Source organism: Triticum urartu, chromosome 5 (genome assembly GCF_003073215.2).
Source record: "Triticum urartu cultivar G1812 chromosome 5, Tu2.1, whole genome shotgun sequence".
Taxonomy (NCBI): domain Eukaryota; kingdom Viridiplantae; phylum Streptophyta; class Magnoliopsida; order Poales; family Poaceae; genus Triticum; species Triticum urartu.
In genome coordinates, this window is record NC_053026.1 from 71578208 (window position 1) to 71598661 (window position 20454).

General features: G+C 43.8%; 1 pseudogene; it reads left to right on the forward strand.

Annotated features, from left to right (window-relative positions):
* The first annotated feature begins 19664 nt into the window (after nt 1–19664).
* Nucleotides 19665–20124, forward strand: LOC125555673 (annotated as a pseudogene).
* Nucleotides 20125–20454: the final 330 nt, after the last annotated feature.

Sequence of the window (20454 nt, forward strand, 5' to 3'; positions counted from 1 at the left end):
CGTGCCCTCGAGTGTGCGGCCGGGGACGCCCCACCACAGGTGGCGCCCCTCGCTGTTCTGCCGGCCGCCGACCACCGGCGCGCCATTGGTGGACGCCAAGCGCTGCTGCTGGCGGTGCTTGAAATACGCCGCCCAAGCCGCGTGGTTGTCGGCGGCGTATTGGGGGGAGGGAGAGTTGGGCGTCGGTGAGGGAGGAGCGCGCGACCTCGACTTCCTCGGCGAAGTACTTCGGCTTCGCCACGGCGTCGGGCAACGGGGGAATGGGCACTCCCCCGGCGCTGAGCCTCCACCCCGTCGGCCCGGCGCGCATGTCCGGCGGCGCCGGATGTTCGCCTGGAACAGGAGCCAGGACTCCTGTTCATAGAGCGAACGGCGGCCGAAGCCGTTGGCCGCCGCATCGTCTTCGGGGTAGCGTTCCGCCATGGCGACGGGCTCGGGAGAGGTAGAGAGATAGAGGGAGGGGCTGGGCGGCGGCGCTTGGGAGAGGTAGGGAGAGGGAGGAGCTGGGCGGTGGCGAGGGGCGGGGCTGGTGTGGGCACAGGCGAGTGCAGGCCACCGGCTATATAGCCGCGCCGCACCCATGTGTACACGTGCGAGGGAGGGGAGGCGTCGGCGCGTCGTCCCGTGACGCGCCGCCCGTGAGGAATCAATGGCAAGGCTGACCGGCGGCAGCCTTGCCATTGATTCCCCGCGGGAACCGAGGCCGTTGGGGGAAGACGAGGCGCCGTGTCGCTGACGCGGCGGGCCCGCGGCTGTTTCTCGCCAAAACAGTTCGCCCCGGCACCCCCAGGCGCCCCCAGCGCGCCGGGTTCGGCCTGGGTCCGCCGGCGCTGTTTTCGGCCCAGGGCGGCGAAAATCGGGCTCCTGGGGGCGCGTCTGGGCCGTTTTTTTGGCGCCGGCGCGAAAAAATCGCCTTCCTGGGGGCGCGGCTGGAGATGCCCTTAGTATGTACTGGCCGTTAGGATTACTTGATGGAAACTAGGAAAATCTAGATTAGTTCAGAGTTCAGACAGCCTAATTCATTTGACATATCTCCATCAGTCACTGCATATTGAAACTCTGCAACCTTTCTATTGCGTTGTGAATTACCCTGCTTGGATTATATCATAAACTCTGCTAAAAACCCACCATGCAAAGCTTAGATTTAGGATGTCGAAGATGAGATGTATTATGATGAAGTCTTGAAGAATCACACAAACAACAATTGCCAGATTTTCTCGTTGGTGTTGGTTTGTTTAGGCTAGTGCAGGGTGTTGCTTTATTTTGTCATCATTTGTAACTATGTCACAAATAAATTGTTCCTTCTTCTGTAATTGACAAGTAATGATTGTTGATAAGCTGAGGCATGGATTAAGTTGTTTCTTTGTTGTAACATACTGTATATCACTCCACAATGAAATACAGTACATATTGATGTGGTTTGTAAAACTTGTTCATGTACTAAACTACTAATGCCTTGTGATGCTCTGAATTACTTGTGATGCCTCTGAATTACTTGTGATCATATTGAGAAAGACTTGTAAAGATGATGATCATCTTTTACAGAAAACAATTTATGTAAACACGTCAGTAACTTTGCTAGTTTGTTGGGTTTTGTCTCCGACCATCGCGTCGTGATGATTTTGCAGGTACCCCGAGAGGCCCTTGAGTTTGCCGGAATGTCGATTAACTTCCATTCCGGCAAATTCGGGTACTCCATATGTCCTATTTTCAGCAAAGGTCATGCTGAAATTTTCCGTGAATTTTAGCATGACTTTGCTAAAAAAAAATAGGACATATGGGGTACTTGCGATTAATGCATGGGCCGGGGTATCTTAGTACTTAATTAAGTAGGATCAACTGCCTCTTGTGTTATACATATAGAAGTGTGATATCAACTCATAGTTATTACTAATGTCAGTTGCTCGTACATGATAAACCCTAATCTGGTAGGATGACCTATTAAAAAAACCATACCACATATTCTATTTGGATGGCCCTGCTAACCCTTGACCATAAATACTTGAGATGGATGCAGCATGCTTAAAGAAAGAAATGTTTTAGGGTGCCTCGACAAACCCTAAATGATATAACCTTGGCTTTTAGGGTGTCTCAGCGTCGACAAACCCTAAATGATAAAACCTTAGCTTTTAGGGTGCCTCGGCATCGATAAACCCTAAATGATGAAAACTTGACTTAGCATTTAGGGTGCCTCGGCGTCGACAAACCCTAAATGATAAAAGCTTAGCTTTTAGGATGCCTTGGTGTCGACAAACCCTAAATGATGAGACCATGATAATTCCTCACAAACCAACCCTTAAATAACACTGAGCCATTATGTCGTCACCCTTGAAGCCTTGCAGGCATTTGCAGCCCTTAGCTTGTTCATTCTGTAGATTTCCAAAATTCAGTTTTGTACCACACACCGAAGCCAACTTTTTGGCGACATTCCTCGAGAATTAGGTTATTTGGTCAACTTAGAGATCTTGTTCCTTGACAATAACCAACTTTTTGACCAAACTTTTTTCCTATTTAGAGCGAAACATGGCCCACAACGATGAGGCCAGCGGTTCGGGCGGCAAGGCATTCTGGGAGTTGTCCCAGGAGATGGAGGAAGAACCTCACCTCTAAGAGGATGCCGCGGAAGACACCGATGCTGACTACACAACCCCTAGTGGCGTCGGGGATGACACCACTGATGGTGCCGCCAAGGATGCCACCACTGATGATGGCAGCGCATGCACAGATGGCAACCAACTGAAGAGGCAATGGAAGGACCGGCGCCCGAACATGATCGACACCATCAAGGAGGAATTTACTGAAGTGTCCTCCGAGGGGAATCCAACGACACCCAAAGAAATAGTCAAGGGGTACGCGGGACAGCTCGGGTGCATTCTCCGGGGCACCTTCTCGATCAACACAGAGAACCTAAGGCATCGTGACCGAGGGAATTTGCACAACCTCCTCTTCACGAAGTTGCACGAACGATACAAGTTCCCCGGTGACTTCGCAAACACAAGCCTCACAGGGAATAAAGTGAACAGTGCCGCCCTCACGAAGATGAGCACGGCCCTGGCTACTTGGAGAGCCACGGTGAAGAGAATGATTGAAAAAGGTGATAGTTATGAGAAGATCAAGGAGAAACATCCTTCGATCAGCGAAGATGACTACCTGGAGTTCAAGATCAAGTGCGAGAGCGACGCAACCATGGAATCAAGTCAGTGGGGGAAAGAGATGCGGGACTTGAACTTAGGGGTCCACAAACTCAGTCCCGGCGGTTACAGAGTGGCGGAACCTATATGGGACAAGGAGGACGCGGAGCGTGCCGAGCAAGGCCTACCACCCCTCTTCGAGAAATACCGTGACAAGCAGACCAGAAACTATGTCAGGGCCCGGTACAAGGTGGACCCTGTAACCAAGGAGCTTACCACGGATCCGAAGACCAAGGCACTTGAGCGTGTTCTGGTAAGGAATACACCCCCGCGTAATTAGCTCCATATGGTTGCATTCTAATTAATGAAGCCAGTTTTCAAAATGGTTCACGTTCCTTCCGCAGGAAACTGAAAGCAGTAGCGCAGGGTCGTCTCAGAGCTCCCCTTTCGACACCCCTTTAAATAGGGCGTTGAACGTACTGAAACACAAGGATAAGCTCAGTAAGCCGACGTCAGCTAGTCGTGTGGCCGGCAAAGGCTTGTCCACGAAATGGTCGGAGTACTATACCGCTGGGCGAAAGGAGAGAAAGACCAGCTCGAAAAGCCAGGAGCGCGAGGTTCAACAACTCAAGGCACAAGTGGCTCGGATTCCGGAGATCGTCGAAGAGCAAGTGCGAGACCAACTGGGAGCGACGATCACCGCCATTATGCCTACCTTGGTTTCTGGGCTACAGGCGTGGATTGTGGGCGGCCAACAGGGGCCACCCCTGATTCCCAGCTTCACGGGCAGCAACCCGCGCAACGCGCCGGCGGCGCCATTGGTGTCTCCGGCGGAGGTGGCATTGGTGTCTCCTGCGGCGGCGCCGGCACTGCAGCTTAATATAGCCGGGTGTGGGAAGAATACGTCGGCCGGCACCTCGGCAGCAAGCGGCCCCTCCGTCACTTGCACGCTCGCCGTTGGCGGTGCCTCGACATTAGCTGAGCTCGACGCCATCACGGTAACTAATTAAGCCTCTCGGCCGATGACTTCATCTCCTTGCCTTTGACTGGGCATCCCTGATGCCCTACATGTTTTCATAGGGCGCCGCCGACATTCCATGCACTCTCCTGCACTTCGTGAATGACGAGTTGGTCGATGTCGCTAAGGGCAGAATCGTTCAACCGGGCAGCCGCGTGTTCCACGGTAATCAGATGCCACCCACCGTTTATAGGGTTCAACTGGTTCGGGTGCTGCCGGGCATCGACGACATGTTACCTCCGTATCGACCCCATGGGGCTGACGAAGATGATGTGATGACCCTCAGCGCCTGCATAAGCTGGCCCATGCTTTCGCCGAAGAGCCAGATTTGTTTGGGGGCGGGGGACACCACCCCACAGACAACACCGCCATTTGTGCCGGCGCCAAGCCATGGCAAGACCCCCGCAATGCTACCGGACATGCCGAACATGGATATGGCACAGGATCCGGACATGCATATGGCACAGGATCCGGACGACGCTGACGACGACAACGATGGTACATTTACCAATGTCGATAAGTACTTGAACGAACATGGGTACAGTGACGAATTCTTGGGGCGTCCTTCTCAAGAACCCAACCCTACAAAAGACGATCTAGCTGGTACCGCGGAGAAACCCAGTTGCAACTGGCGTCGTCTGGCGTTCAGTTCTCAGGAGACACCTCCAGCTGCCGCCTTCACCGAGCCTCAGATAGCCGAGGTGCGAAATATTATCAGCCCCAACACACTCAAGAAGGCTGTCTGTGAGCAGAACTCGATCCCATTACAGCAGAAGAAGAAGGGACGGAAAAGAAAGAGTAACAAGGGTGCAAGCCAGCCGGCACCGAGTATGATCTGTGCTCAGGACGGGCCACCTTCACCTAAGGATATCTCGAGGAGGGTGCATGTGGTGGGTAGGCCGATGCTACCGACTAATCTACTCAATGCTGCAACCGGTGCTATGCAGAGTCTGCATGACAGTGTTCTTTCTTTAGAGAAGCGGTGTCTCCGAGAGAATGATGTTGCATACCCGGTTTTCGTGGCCAAGGTGCTAGAGGGCAAGGGCTTTGTGGATAGCGCCATCGGGGGTATGATCGTCCTACGGTTTGATGACATCTTCGCTATGTTTAACCTTCATCCGCTGCACTACACCTTCATTTGGCTATTTTTGCTGAGTATGGAGATGCGGATCATTAGAGACAAGACCCCGTACATCATATAGTTAACCCCTTCTACGTGCGTGCCAAGATCTTGGGCAGCACTGGGGACCGGCAAGTCGCGAGTTCATACCTCGAAGGCGTCGTTCTGGCAAACCTAGATAAGGATAACTTCCTCGTGCCTTACGTTCCCAAGTAAGTCATCCCCTCACCGCCCAGTAACATATGATTTCTTATATTTCCATCGTTCTTTTTTCTAACATTCCATGTTTTGTGCAGTGACACACATTGCACACTCATCCTCTTAAGCCCGAAATATTACATGACCACATATTTCGACTCGGACCGTCAGTCGAAGAAAGACTACACAAATATCAAGAAAGTTCTTGATGATGTTCTCCCTAGCTACGCCAGATCTGGAGGCACCTTTAGCAGGCCAATTCGTAGGTACGACAAGCACGTGTTCACCCATAATACGACGTTCCCCTGCGTCAAGCAGCCGCCTGGCGGTCAGAAGGATGCCTACTACGCCCTCCATCACATGCGGGCGATCGTACGGGACCATAATCACCTTCTGCTACCAAATAATCTCAAAGATTGTGCCGCAAGCTTGTCGGCAATCTAGGACGCGGACATCAGACAAGAATTCTTTCGCATCCAGTCGGAGTTTGCGGAAATCATCCATCAAGATGTCCTTCGTACCTCGGGGCAGTTCTACCTCAGGTTTCAACCGTCCAACAGTGAGATAGAAACAACGCTACAAATGCAGGCTGACAACGCCCGCGATTTCATGACCATCACGATAGACGGCGGCTTCATCCACGCTCCGGTCCTTGAGTCGAGTCAAAAGTAGTGATGCTATGTGTAGTTCTGAAATATCGATTAGCTCATGTTGTAATTAAATTTTAATGAACTTATATATCTCTATGGTTTGGACAGTCTTTCAACTTATATGTAATCGATGCTATTTATTAGTAGGACCATGAATCGTGCTCTTAATGTCTTGATTTTCTCTTCCGATCCTTTTGTTGCATACTTATATATTGCTTATGTATTGTCTGTGAATTGCTACTAACGTTTTGTTTGGCTAGTGCATAGAGATGCCATCGTATGTCATGTACAAGGGTAAGGTTCCCGGAGTCTACGGCGACTGGGAGGAGTGTCGAAGATAGGTTCACCGTTTCAGCGGTAACAGTTACAAAGGGTACACCACTAGGGCGGAGGCGGAAGCTAGATACGCGCGCTATCTAGCGGGAGAGAGGAGGGAGCGGAGGAGGAACCGGATGAAGACCAGTTTCATCGCGATGATGCTCATCGTGATGACCGCGGCTCTCTTCTATGTGATGGTAGTTTAGATGATCGATATCGACTTGTAATGTGAAGAAAAACTCGCTACTCGCGGTCTCGAGACTTGTATTGTTCTAACTTTGTTCGGTCTTTTGAATTTGGAGACTAATATGATGAATTGTATTCGGAGACTAATATTCTATTGTATTCGATGAATCTGTTGTTTATATGTTGTGCTGTCTATATTCTGTGCAGTAATATATTTTGTAACCTGTGTAAATATCAGAAAAGAAAAAAATAATTCCTAATATTCATACTAGTGGCGCACCACATTGCACTTTAGTGGTGCACTGCAATAAACACACTAGTGGCGCACTACCTAGAAGTGCGCCATTAGTAACCCAGAGCAGAAGGTACATATGGCCCCCTGGGAGGCATAGTAATGGCGCATCGTTTTATATACTAATGGCGCACTCCCTGGTGCGCCACTATTGTCTGGTATACTAATGGCGCACCAGGGGTGCGCCATTAGTATTAGTTACTAGTGGCGTGATGATAGTGGCGCACCTGTAGTGTGCCATTAATGGCCAAAATAGGTGCACCACTAATTAGCCTTTTCCTAGTAGTGTCAATACCATGTTCTCCTTGATGTTCTTGGAGATCTATTTGATGTAATACTCTTTTGCGGTGTGTTTTCCGAGATCCGATGAATGATGGATTTATGATCAGCTTATCTATGAATATTATTTGAATCTCCTCTGAATTCTTATATGCATGATTTGATATCTTTGCAAGTGTCTTCAAACTATCGATTTGGTTTGGCCAACTAGATTGGTTTTTCTTGCAATGGGAGAAGTGCTTAGCTTTGGGTTCAATCTTGCGGTGCTCGATCCTAGTGACAGAAGGGGAATGGACACGTATTGTATTGTTGCCATCAAGGATAACAAGATGGGGTTTTCATCATATTGCTTGAGTTTATCCCGCTACATCATGTCATCTTACTTAATGCATTACTCTGTTCTTCATGAAATACTCTAGTTGCAGGCAGGAGTCGGTCGACGTGTGGAGTAATAGTAGTAGATGCAGGCAGGAGTTGGTCTACTTGATACAGACGCGATGGATAAATTCATGATCATTGCCTTAGATAGCGTCATAACTTTGCGCTTTTCTATCAATTGCTCGATAGTAATTTGTTCACCCACCGTAATATTTTCAATCTTGAGAGAAGCCTCTAGTGAAACGTATGCCCCACGAGTCTATTTTCCATCATATAAATTTTCGATCTACAATTCTAGTTTCCTATTTACTTTATTTGCAATCTTTTACTTTCCATTCCATAAACCAAAATACCAAAAATATTACTTTACCGTTTATCATCTATATCAGATCTCACTTTGCAAATAACCGTGAAGGGATTGAAAACCCCTTTATCGCGTTGGGTGCAAGTTGGTGTTTGTTTGTGCAGGTATTCGGTGGGTTGTGCGTTATCTCCTTCTGGATTGATACCTTGGTTCTCAAAACTGAGGGAAATACTTACTCTACTTTGCTGCATCACCCTTTCCTCTTCAAGAGAAAAACCAACGCAAGCTCAAGAGGTAGCACTATGGAAATGCCATAATAGGTAGGTATGGCGGCTGTTTTGAGGAAGGGTATAAGGTGGGTGTAATGCACCAGCGAAAGTTGCATGGTACTAGAGAGGCTAGCAATGGTGGAAGGGTGAAAGTGTGTATAATCCATGGACTCAACATTAGTCATAAAGAACTCACATACTTATTGCAAAAGTCTAGTACCTATCGAAAAAATTACTACACGCATGCTCCTAAGGGGATAGATTAGTAGGAAAAGACCATCTCTCATCCCCGACCTCCACTCATAAGGAAGACAATCAATAAATAAATCATGCTCCGACTTCATCACATAACAGTTCACCATACGTGCATGCTATGGGAATCACAAAATTTAACACAAGTAGTTCTACAATCCACAATTACTCACTAGCATGACTCTAATATCACCATCCTCATATCTCAAAACAATCATATGGAATCAAACATCTCATTGTATTCAATGCACTTTATATGAAAGTTTTTATTATATCCCTTTTGGATGCCCATCGTATTAGGACTAAATTCATAACCTAAGCAAATTACCATGATGTTTAAGAACTCTCAAAATAATATAAGTGAAGCATGAGAGTTCATCAATTTCTTCAAAATAAAACCACCGCCATGCTCTAAAAAGATATAAGTGAAGCACTAGAGCAAATGACAAACTACTCCAAAATATATAAGTGAAGATCAATGAGTAGTCGAATGATTATGTGATGATGTGAAGACTCTCTAACATTTAAGAATTTATGATCTTGGGATATTATTCAAACAGCGAGAAAATCCTAATAAAATAAAATGACGCTCCAAGCAAAACACATATCATGTGGTGAATAAAAATATAGCTCCAAGTAAGGTTACCGATGAACAAGGACGAAAGAGGGGATGCCATCCGGGGCATCCCCAAGCTTAGGCTCTTGGTTGTCCTTGAATATTACCTTGGGGTGACTTGGGAATCCCTAAGCTTAGGCTCTTGCCACTCCTTATTCCTTAGTCCATCAAAACTTTACCCAAAACTTGAAAACTTCACAACACAAAACGCAACAGAAAACTCGTAAGCTCCGTTAGTATAATAAAGCAAGTCACCACTTAGGTACTATTGTGAACTCATTCCAATTTTATCTTTGTGTTACAACTACTATGTTCCAACTTCTTCATGGTTCATACTCTCCGATACTACCCATAGATTCATCAAAATAAGCAAACAACACAATGAAAACAGAATCTGTCAAAAACAGAATAGTCTGTAGTAATCTGGAAACTTCATATACTTAGGTAACTCCGAAAATTCTGAAAATTAGGAAAACCTGGGAAATTTATATATAAATCCTGTGCAAAAAGAGTCAGTATTTTATCATGCTTCTGTAAAAAAAATGAAAATCATTTTACTGGACGCAAAAGTTTCTGTTTTTCAGCAAGATCAAATCAACTATCACCATAGCCATCCCAAAGGTCTTACTTGGCACTATATTGAAATAAAAGCTATAAAAAGAATTAATACAGTAGCCTAATCATGTTAACACACAAAAACAGTAGGGGTAAATGTTGGGTTGTCTCCCAACAAGCGCTTTTCTTTAATGCCTTTTAAGCTAGGGATGATGATTTCAATGATGCACTCATAAAAGATAAGAATTGAAGCATAATGGGAGCATCATGAAGCATATTACTAGCACATTTAAGTCTAACCCACTTCCTATGCATAGGCATTTTGTGAGCAAACAACTTATGGGAACAAGAATCAACTTGCATAGGAAGGTAAGGGAAGCAAAACTTCCAGATTTTCAACATGTAGGGATGAAACTTGATATTATTGAGATATGTAGAAGCATATTTTCCTCTATCATAATAATTTTCAGTGGCATCATGAATGAATTCAATGATATAACCATAACACAAAGTATTATTTTCATGATCCACAAGCATAGAAAATTTACTACTCTCCACATAAGCAAAATTCTTCTTATTCGTAATAGTGGGAGCAAATTCAGCAAAATAACTATCATGTGAGGCATAATCCAATTGAAAATAAAAATCATGATGACAAGCTTCATGGTTATCATTATTCTTTATAGCATACATGTCATCAAAATAATCATCATAGATAGCAACTTTATTCTCATAATCAATTGGAACCTCTTCCGAAATAGTGGATTCATCACTAAATAAACCTCTCCAAATCCACTTCCGTAAGTATTATAAGATTCAACACCCTCCAAAATAGTGGGATAATTACCTAGATTTGACACTCTTCCAAACCCACTTTCATCAACATAATCATCATAAATATGAGGCATGGTATCATCATAATAAATTTTCTCATCAAAACTTGGGGGACAGAAAATGTCATCTTCATCAAACATAGCATCCCCAAGCTTGTAGCTTTGCATATCATTAGCATCATGTGGGCCGGTCTGTCTCCTGTGTTCTACTCTTCCTCTTCGGAGAACGCATGCACCTCCACTTCATAGGTCTTACCACCGGTGCTCATGGAGACGGCGGATGCAGGAGGTGGTCGCTGATGCTGAATAGAAAGGAAGTGGATGACGACTGGCCGTCGTCGTAGGATAGTTTTAGGGTCAGGTTTATTATTTTTCTTCTAAATGTTTGAAATTTAATGAAAATCCGGTGTGTTTTCATGAATCTCATCCGATTTATATGAAAATCCGCCATGTTTGGACAAATTTCGTCCGATTGGTTCAAAAAGTTGTTGAAATGTATGCAGCAACGTTGGTTGGTGACCTCCTGCATCCGTTTTCGTGGACGGATGTGGGAGGAAATTTTCTGAATGCCGTTGGAGATTCCCTAAGAGCTCAGATTTTGTTCCAGGAGCAGCTGCTTAACCCATGTAGCGCTCTCTATTTTCCATCGAAGCTCATGCGGAATTAGAACTCAATCCAATGGCCACAAAAGTATGGAAGTGCACATCCGATGGATGGAAATGATAGTGGCCTGAGAGGGCTCAAAAGATGTGTGGTTATAATGTCTCTAAATAAGGTCAAGACACGTGTTGTATTGTTGTCACTAAGGATAAAACGATCGGGTTTTGTCATATTGATTGACTTCTTCATGTCTATATTATGTCATCTTTCTTATTGTGATACTCTTCTTTTAACTTTATACCTTGAGATGCATGCTGGATAGTGGTTTTGGAGTGGAGTATTAGTAGTGGATGCAATTGGATTAACGGTCTACTTATCACGGATGTAATGCCTATATGAGATTATGCCATGAATGACCATACTTATAAATATTGCAATTTGGTTAATTGCACAACTGTAAGTTGTTTATGAAGGAAATATGCCCTAGAGGCAATAATAAAGTTATTATTTATTTCCTTATATCATGATAAATGTTCATTATTCATGCTAGAATTGTATTAACCGGAAACATAATACATGTGTGAATACATAGACAAACAGATTGTCACTAGTATGCCTCTACTTGACTAGCTCGTTGATCAAAGATGGTTATGTTTCCTAACCATAGACATGAGTTGTCATTTGATTAACGGGGTCACATCATTAGGAGAATGATGTGATTGACATGACCCATTCTGTTAGCTTAGCACCCGATCGTTTAGTATGTTGCTATTGCTTTCTTCATGACTTATACATGTTCCTATAACTATGAGATTATGCAACTCCTGTTTACCGGATGAACACTTTGTGTGCTACCAAACGTCACAACATAACTGGGTGACTATAAAGGTGCTCTACAGGTGTCTCCAAAGGTACTTGTTGGGTTGGCGTATTTCGAGATTAGGATTTGTCACTCCGATTGTCGGAGAGGTATCTCTAGGCCCTCTCGGTAATGCACATCACTTAAGCCTTGCAAGCATTGCAACTAATGAGTTAGTTGCGGGATGATGTATTACGGAACAAGTAAAGAGACTTGCCGGTAACGAGATTGAACTAGGTATTGAGATACCGACGATCGAATCTCGGGCAAGTAACATACCGATGACAAAGGGAACAACGTATGTTGTTATGCGGTTTGACCGATAAAGATCTTCGTAGAATATGTAGGAGCCAATATGAGCATCCAGGTTCCGCTACTGGTTATTGAGCGTAGACATCTCTCGGTCATGTCTACATAGTACTCGAACCCGTAGGGTCCGCACGCTTAACGTTACGATGACAGTTTTATTATGAGTTTATGTGTTTTGATGTACCGAAGGTTGTTCGGAGTCCCGGATGTGATCATGAACATGACGAGGAGTCTCGAAATGGTCGAGACATGAAGATTGATATATTGGAAGCCTACGTTTGGATATCGGAAGTGTTCCGGGTGAAATAGTGATTTTACCGGAGTACCGGAGGGGTTACCAGAACCCCTATTGGGCCTTATGGGCCCAAGTGGAGGAAGAGGGGAGGCGGCCAAGGGGCAGCCCCCCCCCCCCCAGTCCGAATTGGACAAGGAGGGGGGCGGCGCCCCCCCCCCCTTCCTTTCCCCTCTCTCCTCCTTCCCCCCAAGTCCTAATCCAACTAGGAAAAAGGAGGGGAGTCCTACTCCCGGTGGGAGTAGGACTCCTCCGGCGCGCCTCCTCCTATGGTCGGCCGCACCCCCCCTTTCTCCTTTATATACGGGGGCAGGGGCACCCCATAGACACAACAATTGATCATTGATCTCTTAGCCGTGTGCGGTGCCCCCCTCCACCATAGTCCACCTCGATAATACTGTAGCGGTGCTTAGGCGAAGCCCTGCGTCGGTAGAACATCAACATCGTCACCACGCCGTCGTGCTGACGAAACTCTTCCTCAACACTCGGCTAGATCGGAGTTCGAGGGACGTCATCGAGCTAAACGTGTGTTGAACTCGGAGGTGTCGTACATTCGGTACTTGATCGGTCGGATCGTGAAGACGTACGACTACATCAACCGCGTTGTGCTAACGCTTCCGCTTTCGGTCTACGAGGGTACGTGGACAACACTCTCCCCTCTCGTTGCTATGCATCACCATGATCTTGCGTGTGCGTAGGAAATTTTTTGAAATTACTACGCTCCCCAACAGTTTACCATGCTACTTGTTGTTTTCGAGAGAGATGCCACTAGCGAACCTACGCCCCCCGGGTCTATTCTCCATTACATGATTCTTCTACAAATTTGATCTTTTTATTTGCTGTAGTACCTTGCTACTATCTATCTCTATTGTTTGCTTTTAATTTTGTAACTAACAAGACAAGGGGCTCGACAACCCTCTTGCCATGTTGGGTGCAAGTTTGTATCTTGTTCGTGTGCAACTGTTGTTTACCTTGTTAGTTTGGAAGTTTCCGACTTGATTGATAACATTGGTTCTCAAACGGAGGGAAATACTTTGCTACTATTCTATTTCACCCTTCCTCTTTGGGGGAATCCTTACAACTCCTTTAAGGGTTAGCAAAAGAATTTATAGCGCCGTTGTCGGGGAAATCTTCTACTACCAAATTAAGTGCCTTTGCACAAACTCCTTATTTACTTTTTCTATTTCTTGCCTAGTTAATATTGCTTCTTACTTTGCTTGCCAAATTTTTTCAAAATACCAAGAAAAAACCTTTTGTTGCTATGTTTTCTCTTGCTATCATGTCTAGTGCCTCACTTGTTGTTTTTGCCCGAGCTAGAAGTGCTTAATTTTAAACAGAGGGGTGGAGAGAGTTTAAAAGATGTTTGGTATAGCATTTATGATGCTCAAAACATGTCTACTCAAAAACAATGTACCACAAATTTTCTTAGCAATTTTTATATTGGCGTTACTACTTGATATAGATTTGTTCTAGATAATATCACTGGAGGGAATTTTATGGGTAGTCTTACCTTAGATTCTTTTAGTTCTATGGGAAATTTATTAGGTTCTTCGTCTCTTAAGGTTGATGAAACTGAAATTACCTTGAGTCATCTTATGCAAAGATATGATATAATTGAACATAAAATGTCAACTAATCAACAAGTGCAAGAATTGGACAAAAAGATGCATAATCATTACTAAGTTAGGCTCTATGGTAGGGAATGCTTTAAAATTATTAAAATAAAAATAACCTCATACCAATAGAGTAGAAAAAGTCCTGTTAGATGATGTCTACTATGCATTCTTCTTCTTGTAGACTCGTGTTGGGCCTCCAAGCGCAGAGTTTTGTAGGACAGTAGCAAATTTCCCTCAAGTGGATGACCTAAGGTTTATCAATCCGTGGGAGGCATAGGATGAAGATTGTCTCTCTCAAACAACCCTGCAACCAAATAACAAAGAGCCTCTTGTGTCCCCAACACACCCAATACAATGGTAAATTGTATAGGTGCACTAGTTCGGCGAAGAGATGGTGGTACAAGTGTAATATGGATGGTAGATAAAAGTTTTTGTAATATGAAAATATAAAAAACAGCAAGGTAGCAAGTAACAAAAGTGAGCGAAAACGGTATTGCAATGCTTGGAAACAAGGCCTAGGGTTCATACTTTCACTGGTGCAAGTTCTCTCAACAACGATAGCATATTAAATCATATAACAATCCCTCAACGTGCTACAAAGAGTCGCTCCAAAGTTCCTATCGCGAAGAACATAAGATGAAATTGCTTGTAGGGTACGTAACCACCTCAAAGTTATTCTTTCCGATCAATCCATTGAGCTATTCTTATAAGTGTCACAAACAGCCCTAGAGTTCGTAGTAAAATAACACCATATGGCACACATCAATCAACAAGTATCCGTGGGTCAATTATACGATATGCATCAAACAACTTCAGACTCATAATATTCAATCGAACATAATGAACCTCAAAGAGTGCCCCAAGATTTCTATCGGAAAAACAAGGACGAAAACATGCATCAACCCCTATGAATAGATTACCCCAATGTCATCTCAGGAATTCGTGAGTTGAGTGCTAAAACATACATCAAGTGAATCAATAGAACACCTCATTGTCACCACGGGTATCCCACGCAAGACATACATCAAGTGTTCTCAAATCCATACTAGTATTCAATATGATAATAGTGAAACCTCAAGGGTAAAACTCAATTCATCACAAGAAGGCAGAGGGGGAGAAACACCATATGATTCAACTATAATAACAAAGCTCACAGTACATCAAGATCGTGCCAAATCAAGAACACGAGAGAGAGAGAGAGATCAAGCACATAGCTACTGGTACATACCCTCAGCCCCGAGGGTTAACTACTCCCTCCTTGTCATAGAGACCGCCGGGATGAGGAAGATGGCCACCTGTGATGGTTTCCCATTCCTGCCGGAACGGGCTCCAATTGGTTTTCCGTGGCTACAGAGGCTTGCGGCGGCGGAACTCCTGATCTAGGTTTCTTTATGGGGGTTTCTGGATTTATAGGAATATTTGGCATCGGTTTCAAGTAAGGGGGTCCACGAGGCAGCGACAAGGTAGGGGGCGCGCAAAGTTTCAGCTAGTTTGGACTCTGTTTGGTATACATTTTCTGTAAAACTCAAAAACAAGGAAAAACAGAAACCAGCATTGGGCTCTAGGTTAATAGGTTAGTCCCAAAAGTAATATGGAATAGCATATTAATAATATAAAACAATCAAGATGGATAATATAATAACATGGAACAATCAGAAATTATAGATACGTTGGAGACGTATCATTAGACTTGATAAATTGGAGGAAGTTATAGATGTCTTGGGTTCAAATTTTGCTTCTATAAAAACTAGCGAGGCGACATCTAAGAACAACAATATAAAATTTACTTATGTACCTAAGGTACCTATACCAAATTTTGGTGCTTTGTCTAGTAAAGAAAAGGGAGACTTAAAGATGATAAGTGTGCACCCCAAAAATAGGAAGATAAAAGGGGAACCCACCTTTGACACTAAAATTTTGGATTTCATACCTACAAGTGCTAACCACATGGCAAGCATGGTAAAAGCAAATTCAAACATAATTATTGCTAAAGTAGTAATTATGTGTGTACATTTTCTTTTATTTCTATGCCAAGTTGAGCCTTTGGACCCTTGCAGTTGCATGTTTGTTAGGTTCTGTGTAGAACAAAAACTTTTGTGCCCAGTGTTCGAATTTTCATTCTCGACTGGAACACACTAATTTACTGAGATTTTTACACAGTACTTCATACAAATTTCGGTTACTTACTAATTTTTCGGAGTTTTTAGAGTTTAAAAAGTATGTGTTTAGTTTAGATCATTATAGACTGTTCTGGTTTTGATAGATTATTGTTATAGTTTTGTTGGCTGCTTGTTTTTGAGGTTTGCATGGCTTATATTGAGAGATATAAATTGTGAAAATAATATCATACAATAGCTAATATTTGAAAATAATATTATACAATAGCTATATTTGAAAATATTTGTGACTTGTCTTGACAGTAGATGATCGTATGATTAATTTTTACGTGCACTAACCCCCATCTCACGAGTTTTGTTGAGTTTTGTGCGGATGGAGTTTTTAAGATCGGGGGGAGACATCGATATGAGAGGAACAAGGAGCGGGGGATGCCCAAGGAACCCCAAAGTAATATCCAAGGAGACTCGAGCGTCTAAGATTGGGGATGCCCGATATACATCCCCTCTTCCGTCTTTAATGACCATCAGTATGTCTCGGTTGGACCTATGTTTTTATTTGTTCACGTGATATGTGCTTTGCTGAAAGCGTCTTTTGCTTTTATTTTAGTTTTCTTTGTTGGTCATGACAATCATCATGTTCTGGTCACACTTCTTAAAGAGACACACATTGGTCTTTTATTTATAGAATGCTCATTGATCTTCGCTTATGTCTTTTTGAGTTGAGACTTTTATAGAATTTGCTCTTGCACCTCACTTATATATGTTAGATCTTGGCGAGAAATTATGTTTTTATAGAAAAGTTAAAGACTCTCTTGCCTCACTTATATCTTTTTCGAGAGTTGAATGGTAATTGATAATTTGCATGAATTATGTGTTTGTCCTAAAAATAATAGGTATGTAGAAGTGGTATAATAAAAACTTGCATGCACTTGTAGATCACTGAACTTGATAAGAGCTCGGTAATCTGGTTGGTGAAATTGTCTTTGTACTGCTATGGCTTATGCCCGGATGCCGTAATAAGCTTAGTTTTGTTGAGCTATGTTTTTGTTCTTAGTTTTGAGTTTCTTTGAGCACTTTGTTCTGAACATGCATGTCATGACTACCCTAGTTTGGTTCAAGTAATGGAACCGGGGGGTTTTGCCCTCTTGATAGTCTAAAGAACTTAGACTACGTTTGGCAACAAAGTATTTTTGAAGTTTTACAAGAAATGCCGTGATTTTCAATAAAGCCACTGTTTTAAATACTTTGATGTGTTTGGCATGAATAAATACAACAGTTTTAGAAGCTGTAGTTTTCTTGAAACCTTGGTTTTTTGTTGTATTGGAGACCTCTTTTTCGTAAACAAAGAAACGCGAGCTTTACTTTGCTCTCCCCTGCAATTTTTTCTCATGGGCCCATCTTCCAGCCGTCCTCATGTGCAATTCATCCATCTTCTCTGCTACCATGGACAAATGAAGCTCAAGAAAAAGGTATGCGCTACTCTGCTCAATTGATTGAGTGAATCAACCCAATTCCACGCACACGTGTAGCATGATTGATTGCGCCCACGACTTTCTAGGTCAGCGATCAGGTGGCGTCCTTCAGCAGCGCTGATTGAACCGGTCCTGTGGCTCCTTAGGTGTAGCTAAGGTAGGTTAAGTTGTGTAGTAATCGGTCAAAACTACGGTAAAACAACACCAACCAAATATATCTGTAGTTTTTGGAAAACCGTGAAAAATGCAATTTTTAGAAACTGCAGTATCTGTTGCCCACACATTGCAATACCAAGGTTTGGGAATACTACTGTATTTTAAAGACCATGCTGCCAAACTAGGCCATATGTTTTTTTTCTTACAATTCCTAAAAGGGCCTAAATGAGTATATATTAGAGATGTTTGACTGGTCCAACTAAAAAAAGACATTTGACTGGTTAAACGCGATTTCATCTACCGTAATAATTGTTAACAGCTTAGTACGTATTACCTCCGTCCAAATTTTTGTCTTAGATTTATATAGACTAGCACATATGTCCATGCATTGCAACGGGAGTAAAAGTAGTATGCATTTAAAATTAGTGAGAATTATATATGCAAGCAAAACCCTGTGTGCATGTGAAAAGAGAACATTTAGCTTTTTGGTTTCGCAGGGTGTGAAGTAATAATTCCTTTTTTTCATTTATTGATTGAGAGCATTTAAGAGTTTTGTTACGTCATTGTACGCAGAGAAGGCCCATGAATTATTCAATTTACTTTTCCTTTCAATCGAGGAGATTTTAAGCTATGAACTTTTTGAATATTATAGGAAACATGAACCATTTTTAAAATCCCGAATAGTTTTTTTCTAAATTATGTACACTTTTGAGAAACACGCGAACAAAATTTGAAACAGGAGCATCTTTTAAAATTCACAAACATTTTTTGAAAACACCAACTTTTTATAATAACATGAACATTATTTGAATTTGTGAACATTTTCTTAGAATAGGAACATGTGTTGTAAATTCATAACATTTTTCGAAAATGTGTATCTTTCATACGCGAACATTATTTTGAAATGTCAAAATTTCACTAAAACAAGAATATTTCACAAATTTGTAGCAATTTTCAAAATGATATTTTCTTTTTGGAAATCATGCACAATTTTGGAAAACAATAAAACAAATTTGAAAAAATGGAAAACTTTTTTCATGTTCCGAATATTTTTCAAAATAGCAACAAAAGTTTGGAATTCTAAACATTTTCTAAAATTTGTTTTTTAATTCTGAACGTTTGTTGAGATTTTTGAAATTATGAAATAAATTCTATAAGAAAATAAAATTGGAACGGAAAAAAGAAATAGGGAAAGGGGAATAAAAATAGAAGTAAAACAAAGAAAAAAATGGGCTAGCCCATTATTGGTTGTACTGTGCAAAGTTCCGACTATTTGTCGCCCTGTGTGGAAAATACAATTTTCCTAGCTGCGGGGGCAGAAAAAAAGTGGGCTGGCTTCGCTAGGCCACAACACGTGGCCCACGTATGAAATTCTGAAAAAGCCTTTATTTTCTAGCAGACAAGCGCATAAGAATTTATGTACCACCTCGGATAAAAAAATCTTTTCAGCGGTGAATGGATGAAAAATTGACGAAACGCACCTTGCTTTATTAGTGTGCGTGTGTGTGTGTGTGTGTATCTAGGCTATTCTGTTACGCGTACTTGAACTGATGGTTTCAGACGGTTGTACTGATGATTTTCATCTCATTGAACTCTGAGCTATTTTTCTCTCAGGAGCGCGCACGCCATGGCGTGGGCGAGAAGCGGAAGGAGCAGGGCGCCTCTTGCATTGCGGCCCTTGCGCACACGCGGTAGAGTGGCGGTACAAGTCCACACGCAGGCGACGACGGGAGCATGAGAGAACGCGGGGGAAGCAGAGAAGCACGCGTCCATGGCGGCAGGGGACTTGGCGCAGCAACGGCGAACCGAGCGGAAAAGAGAAGAGCTCGATCACGTCGTACGTCGCTCGGCCGATCGAGATGTACCAGGCGATCCCCTACAGCGCCGGCCGGCTGCCAGCGTGCCTGCAGCAGTCCGAGCAGGCCAAGGCCGAGGGCGCGGCCGGCCAGGAGGGCGGGCTCGCGGCTCGCCGACACGGCGGCGAGGGGCGACGGCGGGGAGGTGGTGAGGAGGGCGGTGGCAGAGAGCCTGGTGCTGGTGGTGGGGAGGCGCGGGTGCTACCTCAGCCACGTGGTGAAGCGGCTGTTGCAGGGGCTCGGGGTGAACCCCGCCGTGCACGAGGTCGCCGACGGGGCCGAGCTCGCTGCAGCGGTGGCCGGGAACGCTGGAGGTGAGGCCGTTGTCGCGCTGCTGGCGGTGTTCGTCGGTGGGAGGAACCTCGGCGGGCTCGATCGGCTCATGGTCGTGCACATCTCCGGTGAGCTCGTGCCCGTACTCAAGGACGCCGGCGCGCTCTGGCTCTGAGTCTCTGACTCTGAGCAAAACCAAAGATGCATACCATACGGGACGGGGTACTACGGACGTACGAACAACCGTTTGATCATGAGTTAAACTTATTTTCAATTCTCTTTTTGACTCTTGATGAGATTGTGTGAGTTACTACTGCTCGATCTTCAGTCTCTCTTGATTGGGATCAATAATGGAGTACCAGCTTAGCTATAGTTAGGCCTAAATTCTTTTGATTAGGGTAGGAAAAATTAGGAACTATTGTGCCATCTCGTGCTTATTTTCGACCACACGCTTGTAAATACATGGATGAGTGAAGAGGGGTGTACTTTTTAGCACTGTATAAAT